At 42.6% G+C, this 13,739-nt stretch overlaps 1 pseudogene; it reads right to left on the bottom strand.

Moving 5' to 3' along the window:
• Positions 1-1,053: 1,053 nt before the first annotated feature.
• On the bottom strand, positions 1,054-9,652 carry LOC147449294 (subtilisin-like protease SBT1.8; annotated as a pseudogene).
• Positions 9,653-13,739: the final 4,087 nt, after the last annotated feature.

Below are 13,739 nucleotides of genomic sequence, written 5' to 3'. Positions count from 1 at the left end.
TCATCATCCCCAAATTCTTTTTCATTAACACTGCTCAATATGGCTTCAATTTGTTCATAAATTCTTTTGCACTCCCTGTGTCTTGGTTGGATCATTCTCGGGCCCATATAGTATTTGACGCTTCCTCTTCCTAAGCGGTCAATGATGCTGTCATGAAATTCCCACTTTGTAATACCTAGGATCTCTCCTAGGGTAAATTCCCGCTTAAACCTGATGTTAAGTACCCTCTTAACATCAATTGCCTATTCAATATTAGACCTTAGTTTATATGATGGGCCTCGAGCTTTCCTTGCTTTCTTCTCCTTCTTGGCGTCCATTGGAACATCAGGTGGAGTAGGAGCCAAATCCTCTTCCCTTTTCCTCTTTTCTTCGACAAAAGCCTCATTGTTTTGAGACTTTGCTATATATGCTATACCGAGAGGGAGTCGACAGGATCCTCCCACCCCATAGTCTTTCCAATGAAATCACCCACTTGACATAGTTGCTGATATCGACCTTCCCCTTTCTTACCGTTTTCATAGCATATGGCCACAAAATTTCCTTTTTGTGGGAACATTCAATTGTTTTTTCCTGTAAGTTTCCATAAGTCAATGCCTCAGCTACACTGACATGATGTTCTTGTAGCATTTCTTCCATACTCTTCTTCATCCCTCCTTTCCCATATTTGGTCTTTAAGGGCCTGTCTCTCGAAGATGTATTAACCCATCCTTCCAGAAAACCACGTCTTTATGCTTGGCTTCTTCAAATTCATCACACTCACTCCCGATATGTTCAAGACTGTCGCACCACGTACAATTTTGATTACCACTTCCTCTTTGCTGCCTGCCTTGTTTTGATCGAGATGCTGAACCTTTTTCTTCCAGCTTAACTGCCTTCAAATTAATATTTAACTCCTGGATTCCCTTTACAAGCTCGTCCATAAAATACTCCTCTAGCTTCGAGGTCTTCGCCTTTAATAGCACAGGGACCTCTTCCACTTTATCTTCCACATCGGTAGTCATCTCGACTAACTTGTCCTGCCTTTTTTGTTGCTTTACCACCATATTGACAGCTTCAATCACTTCTTTCCAATCTGATTTCAGCCCTAATTCCCCTGCTAGATCCTGAAGGAGATCTACTAAACTCTTTTGCAGTTTTTAAGTCTGCAGCCTGCACAAACAATTCTACCTTTTCAGAATTCAAAGTGGCACGTTCAGTATCAGATAACTGACCAAATCTTTTCTCAAATTCCCGTAGCAGCTCAGGTGCAGAAAGCCCCTTATTGCGGTGTTGCACCCATTTCAGAAAGCTTTTCTTTGTAACACGCTCCTTATCTTCAAGAAAGTATTCGTTGTTATGAGCTTGTTTGAACTCCACCCACGTTTCCCCATGCGCAGTCCGAAGCTCTTCAACCCGTGTTCGCAGTTCAGGTATGACTACCAACACAAAATTCTCCACTGTAGCTTGTTCATCTACTCGCTTGTCTTCCATAGCTTGTTCATACAATTGACATAATTTAGTAACATCACGACCTTCAAACCGCCCCACTTTATCTGTCACTATTTGCCTAGCTTCACAAATCGTGCTTCCACTTCCCTTGCTGAGCTTTGAGTCATCATCTGCTGATGGTGCAGATGTTGTTGATGCATAAGCGCAACAAATTGCTGCATCAATTGCTGCATCCCATTATCTTGGCCTGCTGACATGGCTGGCTCCGTCTAATTTGGTCAGTTTTGTGTCGGGTTCACCAAATTGTCAGAGTGCGCATTTCTCCAGGGTTGACCTGGAAAGCACCGGGCCTCTGGCTGTAGACAAGAGCTTAGCAGGCGTTCAAACTAGGATAATAGAGAGTAGATAGGTGTAATTAATGGGTTAATACGCATAATATTAAAGATTCAAGAGAAGAGAGAGAGAAGACTGCAAATAAGAACAATATTTATTGATATGATAAAGAAACAAAGTTTTCAAATTTAAGAGTTGTGGTACAACAGATACATTGTAAGAATTCTAGCTGCTGTTTTACAATCCAGTTGCATACGCCCACTTGATATGCCCTTTCGAATTGCAATCCTCGCCTTAGAATTCTTCCCCAAGCTGTCCCAGCATTCCGCTTCCTTGTGCTCTGGCTTCTCCAATTGCTCTCAAGTAGCACACTCCCTACTGCCAACAAGTTCTTCCCAAAGCTCTTCCACCCAAAAATCCTTGAAAAATGACCCCTTCCCAAAAAGATCTAACAAAAACCCAAAAAAATCCAACCGAACCTATAAGAACCCAACCCTTGTTTAGTGCAAAAATACCCCTTTTATAGAGGTCTAAGTCTTCCCAAAAAAGTTTAACTTGAGCTCCTGTTAGAATTATTCTTGTAGTGCTAGCATCTAGCATACTTCTTTTGGAAACAAGTGTATGGTGCACATTGGTTTGTCTTTTGTCCGCCCGGCTCGACTTGCACTATCTGGCCCTCTTGGACCCTCCTTTGAGTGCCCATGTGAACCCCTTTGGCCCACTCTCTCTCTCTCTCTCTCTCTCTCTCTCTCTCTCTCTCTCTCTCTCTCTCTCTCTCTCTGTGGCTCCACGGGCCGCCTCCCCTCCTTCATGCTTGACAGCCCTTTCACCAGCCTTGGGCCCTTCTCTCTCTCTCTCTCTCTCTCTCTCTCTCTCTCTCTCTCTCTCTCTCTCTCTCTCTCTCTCTCTCTCTCTCTCTCTCTCTCTCTCTCTCTCTCTCTCTCTCTCTCTCTCTCTCTCTCTCTCTCTCTGACTCACTTTCTTCTGCCGTGGTATTGCCCCCTCTAGTTGGCTTTGGGACTCTCTTTCCCTCTCTTCAGTCATCTGCCACGGGACCCCTCCCCTAAGCAAGCAATAGCGACCTCGCTATTGGGGGGGGGGGGGGGGGGCTTGTTTACCTTGCTTACAAAAGAGGGTGGGCGCATGCGTGGCAGTGCCCTTAGCCATGCCACATCATCAGTGAGGGACACCTGAGTGCCACCATCAGCCCGCCTACCATCGACACTGTCGGCTTTGGCCAAAACCCGGCGCCTCCACCCCTCTAGGGCCACGCACGCCACCAACACAACGCCGAAGAGGGCCGCCATATCCAGCACTCAAGAGGAGCTCCCACTATGTTTTGATACCCCAATGGGCTTCACGTTCCACGCTATGTACTCCTCCATCCCAGGTCGCGCACCCACATGTGGGTTTTTGGGGATGCCACGTGGCAGCCGCTAGTCGACTACCTCTTGAATCCTTGAATTTTAGGTTTCTCTTCATGTACACCCTCAACCTCTTTGGCCCTTTTTGACCTACAATGTTTTCATGCTCCCATGCTCGACAGTCGATCTGAGAAGCCAATGTCGGATTCCCACCGTGTCGCTCATTATCTGAAGCCGCAAAAACCCGTCAAAACCATCTGTAACGAGAATCGAGCAACCGCACCCAATCTTCCAACTACTACAACTTCTCGCTCCAGGATCCATTTGAGGAGCAGTCAACTCTTGTTGGATCCCTACACTGCATAACACCTTCTCAAACACACTGTCAAAACCCAAAAAATGCCAGATGGCATGACTCCCCCTACGGTCAGGTGGGCACCAAGCTGACCCCCGGCAAAACTTCAAATGGTCATAACTTGCAATTCGTAGCTCTGATCTACAATCCAAAAAGACGAGCATACTCCATAACTTGAGCACTATGCGTCTATCCACTGACATCCCCTTTGGTCACCTGTCCCCGACTGCCTTGCCCAGCAAGAATCTGCAACATACCGCACCTTCAAACTCAAATATCTTGGGCTCCGTACCTCTATTTGATGAGCTGTGTAGACGTGCTTCTTTAGCACTTCAAGCTCTACATTTCTAAGCACAAAACCAACCCTTCATTCTTTTTTTTTTACATGTCAACCCACTTAGTTCACTTTGGTCTACAAAAACCCACATAATACATACATTTCTGCTAATATGATGCCATAAAAAATTCTAACATAGTGCATAGATTTGTCAAAGTTCATAGATACAAACAAAACTCTATTTTCAACTTGTGCACCAAAGCAACACGACACTGCTGACACTTTCAAGCCCATCAGGGGCGGCCTCAACTAAACGTCAACGTCAAGAGGCACTGGTGAGTCGGTGAGTGTTGAAGAGGCGCTGACCTTAAGTTGCTAAACAGCGCTGCCGCATGTTTGCATGACGCATATAGAGGCAAAAACCAACCAGGAGCAGTATTCGAGAAAAATCATTTTTCCAATACTTCCTTTCCTTGAAATTGCCAAGAGGAAATTACAGAAAATTAGGTTTACTTTTTGGGTGTTTACACTATTTTTCTATATTTTGTGGAGGCCTTTATCTTTTCCCCTTGCCCTCAATGGGCATTTTTTGAAACTGAAAACAACACAATATTAAGCTGAGACACTTTTCTCCTCAACAGTTGTCGGTAGCTACTTGCAATGAGCTTCACCTATTTTGTGCTCACTAAGCGGGCACAAATCCACTCACAAATCTAGGGAAGAAGCGAGAATGCTTCAAATTTTGAAGTTGATTGAAATGGTCACGTGAGAGAGAGAGAGAGAGAGAGAGAGAGAGCTGGATTGTCATCATCATCCCTCTCTCTTCCATCTTGAAAAACATCACAAATCTACTAAAATTTATAATGTTTTAGTAGATTTGTGATATTTTTTCAATGGTTCTACACAAATTTGTGACATTGTTTCTGGCTTTAGACATTTATTAGATGTTTTTGTACAAAATAGCGAACAAAACCTGACTAATATCAATTTAACAATTTCAAATAGAGAGATTGAGAGAAAGATAGAGAGGTTGATATAGAAAGAAATTGAGTTAGAGAGAGAGAGAGAGAGAGAGAGAGAGAGAGAGAGATTTATAAAAAACGAGAGGTGTAGAGAGAACATAGATAGAGAGAGAGAGTGAGTGAAGATATATAAATTGACAAAGAGAGAGAGAGAGAGAGAGAGAGAGAGAGAGAGAGAGAGAGAGAGAGAGAGAGAGAGAGAGAGAGAGAGAGAACATAGATAGAGAGAGAGAGTGAGTGAAGATATATAAATTGACAGAGACAGAGAGACATAGAGAGAGAGAGAGGGAGAGCGATTCATATATAGAGAGAGAGGATATATATATATATATATATATATATATATATAAAGAGAGAGACATGGAGGGAGAGAGATAGAGGTAGGTATAATAAAACGGTATCATGTTTTGGAGAGAAAAGGGCTCTATATCTCTCTATTTGTATATAGTATAGATAGCTCGCACGATCCGCCTACGACACGGGTCTCGCTCGCTCTTACCAAGGGTACAATATTATATAATGCCTTTCATGGTGGCACCACCTCCAACGATGCTTAGGGATGCCATCACTATCTACATAAATTTAGGAGAGAGAGAGAGAGAGAGAGAGAGAGAGAGAGAGAGAGAGAGAGAGAGAGAGAGGATCCACAAAGCATTGTCACAGACAGTGCTACCGCCGAAGGCGGTGCCATTGTACTAGTGTGAATAAGGTCCCCTTTATTTGCATGCACATCCTCAAAGTGAGACAACCCCAAGTCAATGCTAGTAGAGTGGAGCTTTTTTCTTTTTCTCAAACTCTTTAAAGAAATACAACCTTCCAACTTTTTAAAAAAAATATCAATATTGATCTTGAAAAAAATCCTTGAAAAAGTAAAACCAAATATAGCTTCCAAATTTAAATTCTCATTAAATAACAAAATCTCTACTAAAAGTATTCCTTTTTTGTAACGTGCATTAAACTGGAACATAAGTTATTCTATATAGAGTACAAAATTTGACTTTACGATCTAAAAAGCTAAAGCTTGTTATCTTTACAATGTTACCCTTCACTTTTAAATTTTCAATCTTACTCTTTACTTTTGCATTTTAGAGCATATGTTTTATAAGGCTAAAGTTAAAGCTTTTTATTTCTTACAATGTTACCCTTAGCTTTTTGCATTTTCAATCTTACTCTTTGGTTTTGCATTTTAGAGCATATGGTTGTAAGGCTTTTTGTCAAGTGAGCCAATGAGTGACATGTGGATAGCTTCTCCTGCCTTGAAAATTTTAAGTTGCATTATATATAGTATAGATGTTCATGTTTGGCTACTTAAGTTAGAAGCAATGTCCAACAATAAGAGCACACAATTCTAAACAGAGGGATGTAGGTGCCTTTTTGGTGAAAACCATGATTGGGCACACTATGACATCCATTAGATTACAAAGCTAAGAAGTTTTAGGGATCCCACTATGATAGCATACATAATCCATAAAAGGCCCTTCTTTGTTTATGAAAAATAATACCACTTTTGGAATTTACTCCACATGTGGAGGGTAAATTTACTCATGGACTTAGACACACAATGCTAACATTTTATTCAATGTTATATGCAAGTCCAAATGCTCATCACTCATTTGAATGATGAGCATGGACTTAGACACACAATGCTAACATTTTATTCAATGTTATATGCAAGTCCAAATGCTCATCACTCATTTGAATGATTTGCATTAGTAAGAAGCATTCCAATTTAAATGAATTGCTTGAGAAGAGTGAATAATAAATTTTGCATAGGTGGAGCATGTCGCTTGAGATAGGCTCTACTATTAGTTGAGAAGAGAAAAAATAGGCTCTTCTATTAGTTAACTGGTGTCAATAATAAGATTTGCTATTTACAACATTTAATTTGAGGTTGGCTCTACTACATGTATGAGATCTAAGTAGAGGTTCCTTGTGATGAGGGGAACAATCTCTTCAAAGGATATTGATTGCAATCATTGAGTTGACTTTTTGCTACGAGTAAACAATTCCACATATGAGTACTAGATTCGGTAATTATCAAGAATTAACATAATGCACGTTTTAAGGGAAAAATATTGATATTCTTTTGAAGATTTCTCATTGATGTTTCGAGGATGAAAACTCTTTTTAAGGGGGAGTAACGTCAAGACAAGTATAGAACTAAGGGGGGGCACGATCAACTAGGCATGTGAGTCAAGGGGCCTTCTAAAGGTAGGCTATCAATAACGTCAAGACAAGTATAGAACTAAGGGGGGGCACGATCGACTAGGCATGTGAATCAAGGGGCCTTCTAAAGGTAGGCTATCAGCTTGTAAGACGACGGGTATGGTTGGGTGAAGAAAAGCATCTAGTTAGTCCCTTGTCCTCACATGGATAGTGAGCACCTATACCAATGTATACATGTCCTATGGCAAGGCTACAATAAGGGAGCTCCATCGGTCCAATCCACTTCACATTTAGGTAACTCGGTTCCTAGTGCTTGGCTTCAAAAGCCTCACCATGACCCTCATAACTAGTCTTTCTTGGTGGGCCTACCTCATATTGAGAACTAGTATGGAAGAATGAGGACACATATAGTATGGCAATTAGAAATGAAGTGCGTTACTTACTTGCAAAACTTTACAGTTGCTTTTTGATTGCGCAAGCTTCACGCCGATCTTTGAGTCGAGCTACAGAAAAGCAATGTGAATAGTTAAACATTTCGTCTTGCAATGAAGCATCATAGATTGAAAATGCTAAGTATACAGTGCACGTCATGCAGAAGTGCCATACAAAAGTATGGTGGAGAGTTGGCACTGTGGTCTCTCCAAAAATAATAAGAAACAAAAGCAGTGCCCTGCCCTGTAGTATTTATGTGTTGCGCCAAGCAACACATAAACGTATGAGCATAGGAAATTAGATCTAGATAACGAACCTTGCAATGTTGGTGAGCTGGAGTCATGCTTGTGCAGTCAAAACGGCCACTGTTGTGAATATAGTACTCTCTATCAGACACAAAACAAGAGTCAAGACATGCAAAAGATAGAGAATATTGATTAAGCTAAAGCAAAGCACATCTAACTTTATGATCTATGTGTTGAGCCATGCAAAAGTGTAGCCATGAAGAATTGGATGCAGATAACGGACCTTGAAGTGTTATCGAGTTGGAGTCATGGTTGCATCTTGATCGTCCCCGCTCCATGTGTTCATAATTGCCATGCTTCCAACAAACCTTTCCTTCTTCTCACTATTTGTTAGTGTCCTTATAAATGTAGCCTCAAATGTGTTGCCCTTATTCATGAAGGATAGTTTAAATTTCCAGTTTTGTTTGGACTTCTTGCTCTATTGCATATACCGCACCCACAAATACACCCTGCGTAGTTTTGACTACACAGAAAATCGGTGTAGTCTTGGAGCCATGCTTGGATCTATGTGGCATACACCTCAAGCAGTCGTATCTGTTGTGGTTCGAATCCAGGCATTTGCTATTTCCAGTCTTGTGTTGTCCGTCACCTTTTCCATTGCCATAAGTACGGATCGTATTGCTGCCAGGCTCCATGTGGGATGTATAGCCTTGAGAAGTGCTGTCACACTTGCCACATGTGGGCATGACATCGGCGTGCTCGACATGATATTGAAATCCTCTCTCCTTCTGTCTTTAGCTAATCCTAAAGGTGCTTGAAATCCTATCCATGCAGCAAGGATGTTGGCGCCAGGAGCATTGATGATATGCTTCAAAATGTCCGGTGCAATGAGGTTAGGACCGTGTGAAGAGGATGCAGCCATCATTGGAGTTGGCCTAATTCCAAGTTTAGTTCCTAGTATTGTAGATGAGCTGTTGGATTCTTGGTTGACTTGATGTATTGCAGGATCTCCTTCACCTAAGAGTGCCCAACCAAGGTAGCGGGGAGAATGTGGTGACCTAAAGAGGTAAGGTCCTCACCTTTGGAAACACCATTGCCAAGAATCATGCTGATACCACTGGCTTTAAAGACAGCTGCAAACCCCGTTCCTCATTTTTTCCATCATGATCAACACATAGCACTGTCTTCCCCTTGACGGCATCAGATGAGAGCACATCTGAAGACATACACTCCCGGGCAAGAGATGCATTGCCACCCATCACCACCACACTGCCTGCATAGACCAGTGGGTCGTCTTACTTTGGTATGCTAGATGGACATGCCCTTGTACTCCTTCCCATTACCCAAGATTACTGGGGCCGGGAATTCTCTATGAACTGAGCCTGCAACAATGCTGAATATCCACAGAGCCACACTTAGTGCTTCCTCCAAGTGTTGGTCCAGCATTACTTGCCGACATTTTCCATTGTAGAGAATGCACCTATCGCAATCGCATCTTTATTGTAGAATGGACGTGCTATTGTGCCACCAATAGACACAGAGATGACATCCACACCATCGAGAATGGCTGTGTCGGGACCCAACAAGAATTATATTAGAGTTAAAGCAAGACGAATTCCAGCAGACTTTGTCACATTGCAATGCGTGCCTGTGGTGCCATTCAAGAAGCGGTGCTAACTGCAGCACCAAAGAGGCTAGCATCAGGTACAAACATGCCAACGGTGATGGAGGACGTGTGTGTACCATGCCCATGACTATCTCAGGGGGATGGGAATCCAACGTTGCCAACGAGTGAGCCGTAAAACACGACCTTGAAGCCATGGACAAAAGCGTGTGCACCGATGAGCTTGCAGTTGCAACGGGAGGAACTGAAGGTAGGTGATGATTCACATAAGCCTTACACCAGGAATGGTCAATGTCCCTTGCAACTCATAACGGAAGATCCATGTATGCATTAATTGGCCTTGACATGAATTTTGTAGCTTGGTACATGCTTTCAAAACATTCACAATGGAGGAAACTTTTGCCATCTGATGCTACATATTAAATATGAAGATATCATTCCATGCAAATAAATTGCTTGCTGGAATCATGTCAGTCAACCTGCAGCCATCATCCAAGGCTTCACATTCGACATACATACCAACAAGCATGTCTTGTATCGAGAACTTCGAGTCAAGTCTAGAGTGTCACATTCTCGATAAATCTTGTATCCTTAGATGCTCGTATGGATGCAAAGAGAACATCATCTGGCTCTGTACTAATCTTATGGATGCAAGGAGAACATCATTTGGCTCTGTACTGCTGACTCGCATTCTATAAAAAGATCCAGAGTTTTGAGCCAGCAACCATATTGACTATAACATGCTATTAATGTATTCCATGTATTCCTCACTGTATGTATGCATGATGATGAGGGGAACAATTTTCTCTTTCCTCTCTCACCTGCGTTTCCCTGCTTCAGAAGTTCTGATTGCCAGCGTTGCTTTTAGGAAGCTTTGAACAAGAATGCAAGGAGCGCCCTGCCCTACAAGGCTCTTCTCTTCAAGGCTAGCACTTTCTAGCTTCGACCAACTCCTGATTGTACGTTCTGGGATTACGCATCTCCTTTCAAAAAAAGCTTTTGGGCCGACGAAGTAATTACATATAGCGAATTTGCCCCTCCATGTGGCTTAGTCTTGTGTGGAGGAACTCAAGAAGGACATTAGGCTCACCAAGTAAAAAGGCTATGCAAATTTACCTCAAGATCAAGTACTAGAAAATACCAAAATGAGCGCCACAAATATGTACAAGGTAGTATTCCTCGAATCTTACATAAGCATGAGATGTAGAGACCGAAATCAATTCTAATAATATACATATAGATAGTAGTCTTTAAAGCCTTCCGATCATTTGGAATAATTCATCATGATGGTTTGCTACAATGTGGTCTTGGCAACCATCACCACAATCCATACCCTTCATAAGGCCCATACATTTTTTCCCTCTCCTACAATGTACTATGACCTGAATAATTTGGTGTGATAATCGACAAAAAAGCCTTGCAAAAATGAGCCTTTGGCTCATTCCCATGGAAGCGGCCTAGCCTGCTATTGCTAAGTCATATTTTCCGTCCTAAGGGAGTGAAGGGTATTAGGATGTGATGACATATTATATATATATGGTTCAACTATGGTAGAGTTACAAGGAGACTAGCATAATTGCATATAAGATAGATAATTGGTTCACATGTGACCATGCAATAGAAACAGTTATTTCAAAACACTACCTTAGTGAGAAATATACAAAAATGTCATACAAGGGAGATTCATGGGTCTCACTTAGAAAGTGACAAGCTCTCTCGTCATGTCTCATGTCTTTTCTACCATAGTTTTTTTACTTGGTGAGCCAAAGGTCCTTTTTGGACTCTTTGAACCCACAACTGACCACGTGGCCCATCCACAATATAGGAAGCAGTTAATAAAAGCATGTTATCGAAACTTGGTCAAAGAAAAAAGAAGAAATTGGCCCCAACACAGCTGCGGGCCTGGCAAAAGCTTGCGAGCGCAGAACCTTGGTCGTCTGATTGGTTGACAGACCGGAGATGCTAGACATGCCATCGGATGCAATCTTTGTGAATGCGGTGGAGGCTATTGCAAAGCAAAAGCCAGTAGATGTGGTTGGTTCGGTGTGTGTCTGCAAGAATGTGGCCATGCTTGGGTAGGAGATGTGCAGCACATCATACCAGATAAAGAAGGAAGAAATGCTACAAGAGATTTCACAAAAGCAAGCAAACAGGTTGGAGGGAATAACACCTGCAGACTTATGAAGCAGGAAACATTTGCCGAATTCTTGAAGAGGTGCGTTAGTCAGGGATTGAAGAAACATTATGCTTGGCACTGCCTTGGTCGACATGTATGCCAAATGTGTTTGGCTAGGAAACCCTAGGCTGTTTTCAACAGATGCGAAGCAAGGATATAGCTCCAGATGCAATCACCTATGCTTTCAACTTTAAGGCATGGTGCACTGGGCAAGAATCTGATATGAGCAACAAGTTCATGAGGATATTGTTAGTTAAGGGGGCTGTTAGCGAAAGGAGTTGTTCTTGGCATTACCTTGGTCAACATCTTATAGACAAAGCTGTGGATTGTTTTAAGCTGACGTGAAGAGAGTGCCTCCCTCCAGATGCAATCATCTATACTTGCATCTTGAAGGCATGTGGAAATTTCAAAGACGTTGAGATGGGCAATAGAACTCTCGATGATAGTGTTAGTCAGGGGCTGTCACAAAAAGCTATGCTTGGCACTCCCTTGGCCAACATGTATGTCAAACGTGGCAGGTCCAGGAAGCTTGGGGTGTTTTCAACAGATGTGAAGCGAGGGCATCTCTCCAGATGCAATCATCTACGCTTTCCTCTTAATTGCATGTGCCTCTGCCTTGGTTGATATGTATGTCCAGAATCTCTTCTCTTGAAATGCATTAATTGCGGGATACAGGAGGTCTGGTTGGCTGCTTTTGGGATGCGAAGCGAGGGCACTTCTCTTGATGTAATCACCTCTGTTTGCATCTTGAAAGCATGTGGCACTACGTAGGACTCCGATATGAGCAATAATGGTATTGTTAGACAGGAGCTTCGTGCTTGGCACTGCATTGATGGACATGTATGCCAGATGTGACGTGCTTGAGAAAACACAAAAAGTGCTTCTGTCAAGAATGTCATTTCTTGGAACATGTTGATTGTTTGATATGCTCAACAGCGGCAGGGCCAAGAAGCTCTGGGCCGTCAAAAAAACTGTTATGCTTGGAACTGCCTTGATCGACATGTATACCAAATGTTTCATGGTCTGCAAGCCCTAGGACTTTACATTTCAGATCAGCAGCTCCTCCGTTGTTCAGTCTGCAACCTCATTCACTCGGCATGCACCCGCAATCCCTTTAAACCCCCTTCAAATTTAAAACCAAGATCGCTTTTCCTGCATACACTTTATAAGCTTCTTCATCGTTCAGCGTTGCAGTCTCACACGCTCGGCATGCACCTGCAAGCCCTTTGAACCCCCTTTAAAATTAAAACCAGGATCATGACCTTCCACGGTGGAGCTACCCTCTCAATGTCAGGAAACTTTGCCCATAAAAAACTAGTCCACTTCAGTTGATTATGAGGATATTATACCTGCATTCCTCGAGCACAAAAATAGTAACGTCTACATGGTCTCAGATCTTGATGGCAGAGCACTCCGCACATGCAGCATTGGGTCAATTTGAGCATAGAGATCGAAGCCAACATTGCCTATTTTGATAAAGTGTTAATAGCGTTCATCTCATTGCCCTCGCTCATAAGAGTTAGAAGCAGGTAATGTTTGTTGACATCCTTGAAGAGAATGGCATTGAACTTTGTGAATACTTTGTCATACTACACGACAAATAGAAAATTAACATATCCATTGAGCGTGATTTGCAGAGTAGTTTTGACACGCTTGACTAACAAGCTTGTGCCTGTTGTCAGCACGAGAAGAATTCTGCAAGTAGCATTCAGTTACAAAAGGCTTGCACTTGTCGACAAGTCTTAAGAATTCTTTGAGAGAGCTCCAAGTAGAGGGTTGCGTGGTTGATGTGGCATGGCCTTGACCCCTCAATTCCTATAAATGTTTGTTGCCTCTCTTTTGCTTGTCCAAGAACAAAACATCGACATCCAAATTCTATCTAATAAGGCCTTCAAGAAAAAAGCAGAGCACTAGACAAAAGTAGAGTGTTGAACATAGCATAGCGCTAATTTATTTATGTACTTGGTGAGCCAAACGTCCTATTTCGACTCTTTGAGCTCGCAAGCAACCACGTGGCACAATTTCGTCTATTGGAGGAGGTTCTGCAAGGTGAGGCATCTTGCAAGGTATGCCCGTTTGGACAGGGTTCGGCAGCACAATAGAGGGTGTACTAGAGCAATAGCAGATTGGGCGTCATCATCATGATAGCTAGCCACCAGAGGGATGAAATTAGGTCAACATTGGGCATCAAATGGCAAAAGGAGATCATGCCCAAGAGGTGAGCAAATTTGAAGGGCCTCAAGCATGGCTGCAAGGAGGGACGGCGTTGCTGAAGGATGGCTTGCTTGATTGGACGTACAAGAGGGACCTGACTGGA

Source organism: Adiantum capillus-veneris, chromosome 10 (assembly GCF_014529385.1).
Source record: "Adiantum capillus-veneris isolate H3 chromosome 10, ASM1452938v2, whole genome shotgun sequence".
In the NCBI taxonomy this organism is placed as follows: domain Eukaryota; kingdom Viridiplantae; phylum Streptophyta; class Polypodiopsida; order Polypodiales; family Pteridaceae; genus Adiantum; species Adiantum capillus-veneris.
Note: the sequence above shows the minus strand (reverse complement) of the source record. Positions and strands in the feature narration are given on the sequence as shown.